A 12,183-nucleotide genomic window follows, 5' to 3' on the forward strand; every position below is an offset into this window, starting at 1 on the left:
ACCTTGATAATCTTCTTTCTAGTCAATAGGCACATCATTCTCGAACACTTGGTTGTGTGTCTCTGGTCATGAGATCCTGTGCAGAGGATCTCATTAGCATTTTTCTATTCTGCCTCCCATTCTTCTGGGCTGTCCTGTAATATCTCAGTTTGAATCAAAGCAGATGGTCAGCTCTAGAAGAGAAAACAGAACAGAGAGGGGCATGGGGACTCACCCCAAGTAATAAGTATGTTCTGCTCATATCATAACATGAAATAAGCATAAAACATCTAAACATTCAACTCCATAATGTGGTGGAATGAAAAGGCCACCTGCACTAACAGTTTTGGAGTTCTGAAAGATACTCCTTGGTCTCTGGTCAATAGTAGTGGTTCCCCCTATCCTTGACTGTACTGGATAGATGAAAGAAACAATGTATCCAGTAATATGGACATGTCTGATACAGCAAGCATGCTAATGAATATCTGACAGGGCGGGCATTCAGAATTATGTGCCTATTTACTAGAAAAAAGATTATAAAGTTAAGTACCTAATCTTTCCTTCTAGTACAATAGGCACATCATTCTGAAATACTCGGGGCATATCAAAGTAGTCCCCTAGTATTTAGGATGGGACAGATGAGACTCCTGAGAATACTAAAGATCTGAATGCAGTATCCAATTTGGCCACTACATCCACCCTATAAAACTCTGTGAAAGTATGGAGGGAAGTCCATCAGGAGGCTACCAAAATCCCACCAAACTATGTTTAAAATACTTTTTCTAACTTTTAAGGTAATTTCCAATCACTCGCCTGCTTTCATTGATAGACTCTTAATTCCATACACAACATTCAGACCACTTCGATCGACCTAACAATCCCTTCTTGCAGCTCCCTCCATTTGACAATTATTTTATGATACCACTCGAAAAACAATTTTTACAGTTGTAGCCCCAACGTTGTGGAATGCACTGTCACTTACTCCTAGGCGAGAATCCAATTCTTCCAAATTCAAATTAATGCTCAAAACCTCTCACTTTAAAGAAGCATAGGAGACCTAGACTTTGAGCTTGACTTAAACTTCATAGTATGCCATTTTGACTTTTCCTTCCCCACCACCTTTTTATTTCATAGCAATGTAACCCTACCCTCTTCCCTTTTGTATCAGGTGTAGTTGTTTATCAGATTTGTCTGTCTATGTATATGAGTTTGTAACTCCCACAATTTTACTATTTTTAACTTTTTAACATTATAATGTTGTAAACCACTTTGGAAATGAAAAGCGGTATATCAAGTCATAATAAACTTGAAACTCTACAAATTTCTTCAGGGGAAACTGCTCTACACTGAACCTGGCTGCTGGTACCCACTAGCACAAAGAGATGATGTGACAGCCACTTCCAGATAGTGGAGCAACACTTTGAAAACATCCAACAATTCCAGAGCTTTGTCACTCTTCTTGGACCCCGAGGGCATGAAGGATATTGATGTGTAAACTGAAGATTACCTTTGGCAAGAAAGAGGGGACTTCTTGGTGAAACCCCCATCTCCAAAATCCTGAGAAAGGTTCTCTGCAGTATAAAACCTGTAGTTCAGCCACACAGCATGCTGATATGACTGCCACTAAAAATGCTGTTTTGATTGTCAGGTCCATCAATGATGCCATCTCCAAATGCTCATGCAGAGCTCTAGTGATAGCCCACAGAATGAGATTAAGACTTTATGTTGGAAAAGGTTGATGCACTGGAGGATGCAGACATAAAGCACAGTTACTTACCTATAATAGGTGCTATCCAGGGACAGCAGGCAAATATTCTCACAGATGTGTGATGTCATCCACTTAACCCAGTACGGACAATACAAAAGTACCACACATGTGCGAGTGCCTTCCCACCCAACATCAACTCGCCGGACCATCAGTTCAGTAAAATAGCTAAGAAGCCAACTAGGGAAGAGGGAGGGTTGAGAAAACTGCATAAAGTCCCTAGATAAAACCTGTTACAAGTAAATGTGTGGTGCAATGGTTAGAGCTACAACTTTGGCACCCTGAGGTTATGGATTTGAATCCTACACTGCTTATAGGCGGCCAATTGTTTGTAGGTGGCCATGGGAGTGACTTAAAGGATCTGGCCAATCAGAACCTTAGGTCACTCCCAGTGCATTGCAGAATGCACTGCGAATGGGGCCTAAGATTCTGGTTGACCCAGGTGCAAAAGGCTCATCCTACAGGAAGGGCTTTAAGCGCCTGGGCCAATCAGGGCCTAAGGCCCCTCCCCAGTGCATCTCATGATGTACCTGGAAGGGGCAGGCCGGCCATTCGCGAGATAGCGAGCCAGCCAGATGGAGGCAGGAAGGATGCATACAGCCAGCCAACAATTTAAGGTAGGGGAGGATCTAGGGAGGGGGTGGACTAGGGGTGGAGGGGGGTTCTGCGGGGGGGCTGCCCGTGATATATGAGGGTGGGGGGGTTCCAGCTTAGTCACTGGTACCAACAATGCTGCAACTTCTTCTGGAGAGGATGACTCAGATGATGATGCACCTCTCAATGTTGGAACAAGTCATGTAAGGGGTTTTCGCTTGGCCAGCATAAATGGACTCGATGCCTTAGTGACCTGCGATCCTGTCTGGGAAGCAATTGGCTTTTTAGCTGGCTTACCAGATGGAATGATGACCTGCAACACCGGAGTCGATGTTGCATTGGGCAGTGTTGATGTCTTTGACATCGCAGCCTTCGATGTAGATGGTGTCAAGGACAAATCTCTCTCCATGATGACACCCAACAACTTTTCTTGCTGTAAAATGTGGATTTGAATGGTACACTTCTGTAGAGATGAACGTGTGCAAGATTGAACCTGGTGCTCTGGACCCAGACACTGTAGATACCAGTTGTGATGGTCTGTGATGGAAATAGTCAGAGAACACCGGTCACCAGTTGTGATGGTCTGTGATGGAAATAGTCCGAGAGCTCCGGTCACATTTTTCAAAACCTGTCACTGGGCGTGACATCGACGGGAAGACCGCCTCATCCAAATTAAACTCGATGGCTGAAGCATGAAAAAGGCTCTACTAGTCAAACTGCTGGACAGCGGATGGAGGGAATTCAAACTTCCAAAACGTTGGGGTTTTTTTATACCGAGGAAGAAATGAACTAAACAATAAAAGAATAAACGCGTGAGCAGGTAGGCAAGGCAAAATGAAGAATGTTTGAAGAACACGACTTCTAGCTCCGCGGAAAAAACAGAACTGAGGAGCCGCACATCTACATTGGGGAGGAAGGCACTCACGCATGTGCGGTGCGGGTTATTGCAAATTTTCTAAATTTCTTAAAGTGGCGATGCACTTTTAAAGTGTCCGTACTAGGGCTCCATGGATGACATTACCCACATGTGAGAATATGCTGCCTGCTTGACCTGGGATAATAAGCCTTGCTGCTGAGTTCATCAGTAATTGCAATGCCCTCATCCTATCACTCACTACCCCCATATATAATACATTGCAATAATCCACTTTACTTAACATAGTAACATAATAAATGATGGCAGATAAAGACCTGAGTGGTCTATCCAGTCTGCCTATTAGTTATACCCATTAAAAATACATGATTAAATTAACTTGTCTCTTCTTTGATATTTCTGGGTCAAAGACTGTAAAGTCCACCTGGTATTGTCCTAGGTTCCAAATACTGAAGTTGCCGTCCAAGCTCACTTCAGCCTATCCAACCATCCTGTTTTCAGGATATCTACCACAAAATCTGGCCAGTAACATCCTCATGTTCCAAGTTAGTGGAGTTCCCATCGATGCCCTCCCCAGCCCAATCCTACACCAAATCATCACATATGGGACACAGACTGTGCAAGTCTGTCCAGTACCGGCCTCAGCTCTTTAATTTACATTCTTCATTTTCTAATAACAGATCCTCTATGTTTATTCCACCCTTATTTTTTAAAAATTCCATCACTTCCCTCGGGAGAGCATTCCAGATATCTACCACCCTCTCCATGAAAAATAATTTCCTAACATTGCTTCTGAGTCTTCCTCCCACAACCTGAAATTAGGCCCTCTAGTTTTACCATTTTCTCTCCTCTGGAAAAGATTAGATTATATATTAATACATTGCTGGCGGAACCAAATTTTATAGAGGAAATACAGTTGAAAATAGATGATTATTTTCAAATTAATAATGTGAAAGATATCTCTATGGAAACGCTGTGGGATGCTTTTAACGCAACCATGAGAGGTCAAATTATTTCTTTTTCAAATACATTAAAAAACAAATTAAAAAACAATTTTATAGTTTGGAACAAGATATAAAGATATTAGAATCAAAATTGATGGATAAATGGGAATACTCTACATTACAAGAGCTCTTGAAAGTTAAAGGGAAATATAATGAGATTTCTTCTAAAATGATAAGGAAAGATTTATTTTCTCAACAGGCATTGTATTATGCAAATTCAAATAAGGCGGGGAGATTACTGGCAAATTATTTAAAAGCAAAAAAATGAAAAACAAAAGTAGTGGCGATAAAAGATGAAAAAGGAAATGCTTTTTCACTAAATGGTCCTATTTTAAAACAATTTTTACATTTTTATAAAGACCTGTATTCTTCTGAGCCTTATTTAGATAAAGAAAAGGATGGAATGGATTTTTTAAAATTAATCAAGGGGCCGAAAATTCCTGAGCATATAATCAATAAAATAATTGCAAGCAGCATTGAAGTCCCTTAGAGCGGGATCCACTCCAGGCGGAGATGGTTTTACAGTAGAGTTCTACAAATCATTCCAAATTACCCTATTACCATATTTGTTAAAATTTATATCAGACTCAACTATCTAGTATTACGGGTACCATTGCAGAATCATTAATTATAGTCTTGCCAAAGCCAAATAAAGATCCCACACTGGTTTCAAACTACAGGCCTATTTCTTTAATTAATATTGATGGAAAACTTTTAGCTAAAACATTGGCAATACGTTTGGCTAAAGCTCTCCCTTTTATTATTGGAATGCACCAATCAAGATTTGTTGCTCAAAGACGTTCTTCTAACAACACTAAGCTGACCTTGCATATGTTGAATTTATCAAAAGCCTTAGACGATCCGGTTTTTTCTGTATCCTTGGATGCAGAGAAGGCCTTTGATCGAGTTGAATGGACCTTCATGTATCAAGCGTTGAAATGGTTTGGTATTGGTCCAGGATTTATACAAATGGTTCAAACATTGTATAGCTCCCCTGTTGCTAAACTGTACATTAATAATAATTTTTCAGAAGATTTTAGATTGCAGAAGGGGGTTAGACAAGGTTGTCCCTTATCTCCTTTGCTTTTTGATATTGTATTGGAACCCTTGTTATTAGCGATTCAGCAAGAGAAGGAGATACAGGGTATAGAGATCGTGAATATAAGGTCTCTGCTTATGCGGATAATATTTTGCTCTATTTGAAAAATCCTGAGACAACCATTCCTTGTTTACTTGAACTGATTGAAAAATTTGGGAAATTTTCAGGTTATAAGATAAATTGGAGTAAATCAGAAATTCTTCCACTTAATGTCCACTGTACAAAAGGTTTATTTGATTAATTTCCCTTTTTTTGGAAGGAGGATGGAATAAAATATTTAGGCATTTGGATTAAAAATACGCTAGAAGAAATAATGAAAATAAATGAAAAATCTTTATTACAGAAGGTAACAGAAATGTGTGAGCATTGAAATCCTTTAAATCTTTTGTGGTGGGGGAGAGTCCAAACTATTAAAATGATGATTTTGCCTGTGGTTTGTTATCAGATGGGTATATTGCCGGTTTATTTTCAAGGGTCCTTTTATAAAAAATTAAATAACATTTTTATAAAATTTATTTAGCTGGGTAAAACTCCTAGAGTTGCTTTGGTATCTTTACAAAGGCCAATTTCAGAGGGAGGGGTAAATTTTCTCAATTTTTATAGGTATCATCAATCCTATATTTTGTGCCAGGGTATGTATTGGGTCCTCCCAGAGCTCATGGAAAAACTCCCAGATTGGATGTGGTTAGAATGGCAACTCATGTCTCCAATGCGTCTTTGTCATATACTCAGTATCAAAATGCCTAGATACAGTAAAAGTAATAGAATATTAGCTGATACATGGAAAACATTGCGTTATGTAAGTAATTTAACAACTATTCCAATTTATAAATCTACAAATCAATCTTTATGGCTAAACTCCAAGATTCAAGTAGGCGGAGAAAAGGTCGCCTGGAAGCATTGGATAAAAGCAGGAATACGTTTATTGGATGATGTTATCTCTAATGGTAAACTGCTTGAGTTTTCACAATTGCAACATAAATATGGCATCAATAAATCAGAAAGTTTTAGATGGTTGCAATTGAAGCAGGCCATTCAGGCGGGGTTCCCTGAATGGAAAAACCTTAATAATCAATATAGTATGGAGTTCCTATGCTTTCAGACGGACTTCCTGGGTCACCAGGCTGCCCAGTTGTATAAATTATTTACTGGACTGATTAAAAAGAAACCAAACACTGGTCTGAGAGACATTTGGAGCATAGAGATCAAACATCAAATTTCTGTGTCTAAATGGACACAAATTTGGATTTGGAGGATGAGATGTACAATGTCAGCATCTATGAGACAAACACGTTTTTTTCTGTTACATAGAGCATTATGGACCCCTGTTCGGTTACAAAAATTTGATAGCTCTAAGTCTAATAAATGTTGGCACTGTCATCTTGAAGCAGGGACTTTAGATCATTTGTTATTCTATTGTCCATATGTTATAGCTTTTTGGAAATCAATTTGGGACCAAATTAATTGTTTATTAGATAATCCAGTGGCATTGTCATATAATACTATGCTGTTTGGTATAGCAATGAAAGCAAAAAGTCAGATTTCTTCAAATATAACAAATTATTAATTATAATGACTGGGGTTGCCATTCAATAAATTACTTATAATTGGAAGAACTGGAGTAGACTAAATTATAATTTTTGGTGGAATAATTTCTGTCATATATATAAAATGGAAAGATTTATTGCAATACAGAAAGGGTGTTTTAAGAAATTTCAAGATGTGTGGGAGCCATTAATAAAATATTGTACTGATTAGAGGAAATTTTTTCCCTTGAATTTACAAGTTCAATTGTGAGGGGGGAGGGAGGGTAATTTATTATTACAAATCGTACAAGGTATTTGATTATATGATAAGAAAGGATGGGAGATAAGAGCATGTCATTTGTACCATTGATGATTATTAAGTGATATATTTGTTTGAATATATTGTCACACTTATTGTAAGTTTGAAAATGAATAAAGATTTTTTTAAAAATAATAATACCTTTCAAGTATTTAAACATCTGTATCATATCTCCTCTGCCCCTCCTTTCCTCCAGAGTATACATATTTAAGTCTTCTAGTCTCTCCTCATACTTCTTTTGGTTCAAACCCCTTACCATTTTTGTTGCCTTCCTCTGGACCGCTTCAAGTCTTTTTATATCCTTCATCAGATATGGCCTCCAAAACTGAACACAATACTTCAAGATTAATGCTAGCACCACATTACAAAAATCATGATGTTAAAGCATTGGTTTTATCCTATTCAATGTTTGCAACTGCATATTTCACATCTGAATTGTCTTCAGTATTTGACTACTCATAGTCAATGACATATCCAAACGCAACCCAGCACATTCATCTCTTTTTTAACCAATAATCGCTCCCCCATCACATTTACATTCTCCGGTTCCAAACAATCCTTCAGGTTTTTCACAAACACCACCTCTGTTTTGTTCACATTCAGTTTTAAACCATGAGCATCCATTCATTCCACAATCTTCTCCATGTAAGCTTGCGAATGCCTCTCCATCTCTTGGGCATCTTTACCTACCTGAAAAAAAATATATATCATCTGCATACAGCCTGTATTGCACTCCTAATTTCTGAAACACAACTCCTAATGTGGAGAGTGTGGCGCAGTGGTTAATGCTATAGCCTCAGCACTCTGAGGTTGTGGGTTCAAACCCATACTGCTCCTTGTGACCCTGGGCAAGTCACTTAATCCCCCCATTGCCCCAGGTACATTAGATAGATTGTGAGCCTGCCAGGACAGACAGGGAAAACTGCTTGAGTACCTGAATAAATTCATGTAAATCATTCTGAGCTCCCCTGGGAGAACGGTATAGAAAATAAATAAATAAATATTGAACAACATAGCTGACAGGGCAGAGTCCTGTGGTACACCTCTCATAACATTCACAATCCTAGATACCTCAACACCGCTTCTCACCCTAAATGATTGAACCAACTCCTCCTCAGATATGATGTAAACCACAGTTCTTCAACCGCCGGTCCGCGGACCGGTGCCGGTCCGCAAAAAAATCTTGCCGGTCCGCGAAGGACTTGGGTCCCCGCCGCAACGAAAAGTGCCGACGTCAGCTGACTTGCAACTTCCTGTTGCCGTCGCTGTGCCGGGACTTCTGCCTTCGCCGGGACTCCTGCAGCGTATGCTTCCTGCCTTGTCTTCGCACCTCCCGACCAGCAGCGGCAGCTCTGTATGCTTTTAACTTCGGTACAGAGCTGCCTCTAAGCAGTAGTTTAGCGCGGTTTCATGAGGCAGCCTCGGGGCCTTTGCTAGGCCGGCCCACTTCGATGATGCGATGTGGGCCGGCCTAGCAGAGGCCTCGAGGCTGCCTCATGAAACCGCGCTAAACTACTGCTTAGGGGCAGCTCTGTGCCGAAGTTAAAAGCACACAGAGCTGCCGCTTGCCTAAAGACTCTTGGGCTGCTGAAGGAGGGCAAAGAGCAGCTGTCCTGGAGGTTTCCCTTCCTCTCACCTTTGGAGGTCCCTTTTTTTTTTTTTTCTTCAAACGGCAACGGGCCCCAGCATGACATCAAGTAAGTTCCACTGTTCCTTGCAAGCAGTTATGCTCGGCCAAAGCTTCCCCTCTGACATGAACCACCCTCAGGGGAAAGAAAGTGACCCGCAAAGGTGAGGGGAAGGGGGGCAGATGATGGAAGTTGGGGGGGGGGAAGAGAGAGAAGGGGCAGATGATGGAATGGAGGAGATGAGAGAGAGAAGGAGACAGATGATGGAAGTGAGAAGAAGGGAGAGAGAGCAGAAGGCAGATGGATGTCAGTTGAGAGGGGAGAGCAGATGTTGAATTGGAAGTGGGGAAAGAACACATACTAGATGGAAGGAGGAGCTAAATAAAGGGGGAAGAAAATAGTAAGATAATGGAGGGGTGAGGGAAAGGGGTGACAAGCTGTGGGTAGACACAGTGAAAAGAGAGAAACGGGACTAAATAGTAAAAAATAATTAAATTTAGATGGAGGCAGAAAATAGAGAAGGAAGACCAGAGAAGAAAAGGGAAGAGAGAACAGAGAACAATATCAGATCTGAGTGGAGGAAATGAGAAGAGAGAGATGCTAAAAACCACAGGGGGGAGGGAAGGACAGAAATGCCAGACCATGAGGGGAACAGAAGGAAGATGATGGATGCCAGACCAAATTGGGGGGAGGGGGGGCAGGAGGAGAGATGGCAGGGAAAGACAGACAGTGAATGGAAGGGGCAGATGCTGGACTGAAGAGACAGAGAAGGTTATCATGACGCTGTACGCCCTCACCTGGAGTACTGCGTCCAGCACTGGTCACCGTACATGAAGGAGGACACGGTACTACTACTCGAAAGGGTCCAGAGAAGAGCGACTAAGATGGTTAAGGTGTTGGAGGAGCTGCCATACAGCGAAAGATTAGAGAAATTTGGCTTATTCAGTTTTCTTGATAGTAGAGGGGATATATGTGAAGGGGAGGGGAGACAGGGGGTTTGTTGATCCTTGCTCTGTATTATTTGTATTTATAAAATGACAATTGTACAGAATATTGTTTCTTTTTATACTTTAATAAAATATGTTCAATATAAAATCATAACTATTTGAGGCTTGTGCGGATGGGATCAGATGGTTTGTGGGACCGAGCTCGCGGGGACAGGGCGGCGATGGTTTTTAAAAAAAAATTTCAGTCTTAGTAGTTTGCCGGTCCACAAAATAATTATTTTATTTCCGCCGGTCCACAGGTGTAAAAAGGTTGAAGAACACTGATGTAAACCACTGCAAAATTTCCTTAGAAATTCCCAATCTTATTAACATCAATAATAACATGTCCAGATTAACAGAGTCAAAAGACCCCGAAACATCCAGTGACACAATGCAATATCTCAAATTTTTATTCAACCCTTTCCTCAAAACATCTAATGCAGAAACCAATAACTCCACATTATGCGCATTTGAAAACCAAATTGAAATTGATCTAAACAATCATTCCGGTTTATATGATCATTTAATTGTTTTATAATCTAATACATTTCCTGCCCTGTACTATGTCTTGCTCTAATGTCCTCATGCAATCTCCAGCTATGCTCCACCGCCCCTACCCTCCACTGCCTTGACTTTGTCCTCTCCTTCAACTGCTCTATCACCAAATTCTGCACCTCAAATCTTACCATCTTCAACCATCAGCTATTAACCTTTACAACTCATCACCCTCCTCCAAAACCCAGCCAATCACTACCCATACATTTAGGAACCTTCAGGCGATTAACCCTGACATGCTCTCTACCACCATCTCATCCCTCCTTTCTAGTACTATCAAACAAGTCTACCAATGAAGCTGTCCTCTCCTATAACTCCATTCTCTCATCTTCTACTGATACTCTTGCACCTCCCATTTCACATCCTGTAAGACATGCCAAACCCCAGTCCTGGTTGACCCCCAAAATATGTTACCTGCGCTCCTGTGCCTGAGCAGAACGTCTGTCTTAAATCCCGCACACATGCAGACTTCATTCATTTCAAAATTAATGCTGATGTCCTTCCAATCTACCCTTTCGCTTGCCAAACAAGAATACTACAACCATTTAACTAACTCTTAGTGCCGTCTATTTGACACACTCAACTCTCTCTACTCATAGTGCCCCCCACATCCTATCCTCTCTTCACTTTCCCTTCAGATAATGGCAGAGTTTTTCCACAACAAGATTCACAAGTTCCACCTTGAATTCTCAACCATGTCACCTCCCCCCACAACCCCTTCCAACTATCCACTCTGTCAACCTCCCTTCAACAACCCCTACAACTCCCTCTTCCTTTTCTGAAGTCATGAAGAGGAAACTTCTCACCTTCTCTCTTCCTCGAAACCCAACACCTGTTCCTCTGATCCTATTCCTACCCGCTTACTCGGATCCATCGCTCCCACTGTAATCCCTTCCATCTGTCACATCCTCAACCTTTCACTCTCCATTGCCACAGTTCCTGATGTCTTCAAATATGCCATAGTTATACCCCTCCTCAAAAAGTCCTCACTAGATCCCACATTCCCCCTCCAACTACTGCCCTATCTCCCTCCTCCCCTTCCTATCCAAACTACTCAAACGTGCTGTTCACCGCCGTTACCTGTACTTCCTTTCTTCTCATATTTTTGACCCACTTCAATCAGGCTTTCAACCTCTCCATTCTACAGAAACTGCCCTTGCTAAAGTCTCTAATGACCTGTTCCTGCTCAGATCCAATGGACTCTACTCTATCCTCATTCTTCTTGATCTGTCTGCTGCCTTTGACACTGTTGATCACCACCTCCTTCTCGACACGCTGTCCTCACTGGGATTCCAGGCCTCTGTTCTCTCTTTCTTTTCTTCCCATCTCTCCCATCGTACTTTCAGTGTATGTTACAGTGGATCCTTCTCCACTGCCATCTCGCTGTCTATTGGCACACCCCAAGGCTCTGTCCTGGGCCCTCTTCTCTTTTCCATATATACCCGTTCTCTTGGTACACTAATCTCATCTCATGGTTTTCAATATGACCTCTATGCTGATGATGCCCAAATCTACCTCTCCACACCAGATATCTCTACAGGAATTCAAACCCAAATCTTAGCCTGTCTCACCGCCATCTCAAACTGAATATGGCTAAAACTGAACTCTTTATCTTTCCACCTAAACTCACCTCCCCCCTCTCACCATTCTCTATTTTTGTGGCTAACACTATCCTCCTCCCTGTCTAGTCAGCTCGCATACTTGGGGTGATCTTTGATGCCTCTCTCTCCTTCTCTGCTCAGATTCAACAAACTGCCCAAACCTGTCGCTTCTCTATAATATTATCAAAATTTGTCCTTTCCTCTCTGAACACACTATCAAAACCCTTATCCACGCTGACATCACCTCATGCTT

At 41.2% G+C, this 12,183-nt stretch overlaps 1 protein-coding gene across 28 annotated transcripts in view; it reads right to left on the reverse strand.

Annotated features, from left to right (window-relative positions):
- The window catches only part of FOXP2 (forkhead box P2), a 979,918-nt gene that overhangs the window by 473,717 nt on the left and 494,018 nt on the right, over nt 1-12,183 (reverse strand). Inside the window, exon 1 of one of the 28 annotated variants that reach the window (XM_033957739.1) lies at nt 8,250-8,273. The exons of the other annotated variants lie outside the window; for them this stretch is intronic. The gene's annotated coding sequence lies outside the window, so the exon portion shown is untranslated. Of the gene's footprint in view, nt 1-8,249; nt 8,274-12,183 lie in introns of those variants that run through there. 28 annotated transcript variants of the gene reach the window in all.

Source organism: Geotrypetes seraphini, chromosome 9, assembly GCF_902459505.1.
Source record: "Geotrypetes seraphini chromosome 9, aGeoSer1.1, whole genome shotgun sequence".
Classification (NCBI taxonomy): Eukaryota; Metazoa; Chordata; class Amphibia; order Gymnophiona; family Dermophiidae; genus Geotrypetes; species Geotrypetes seraphini.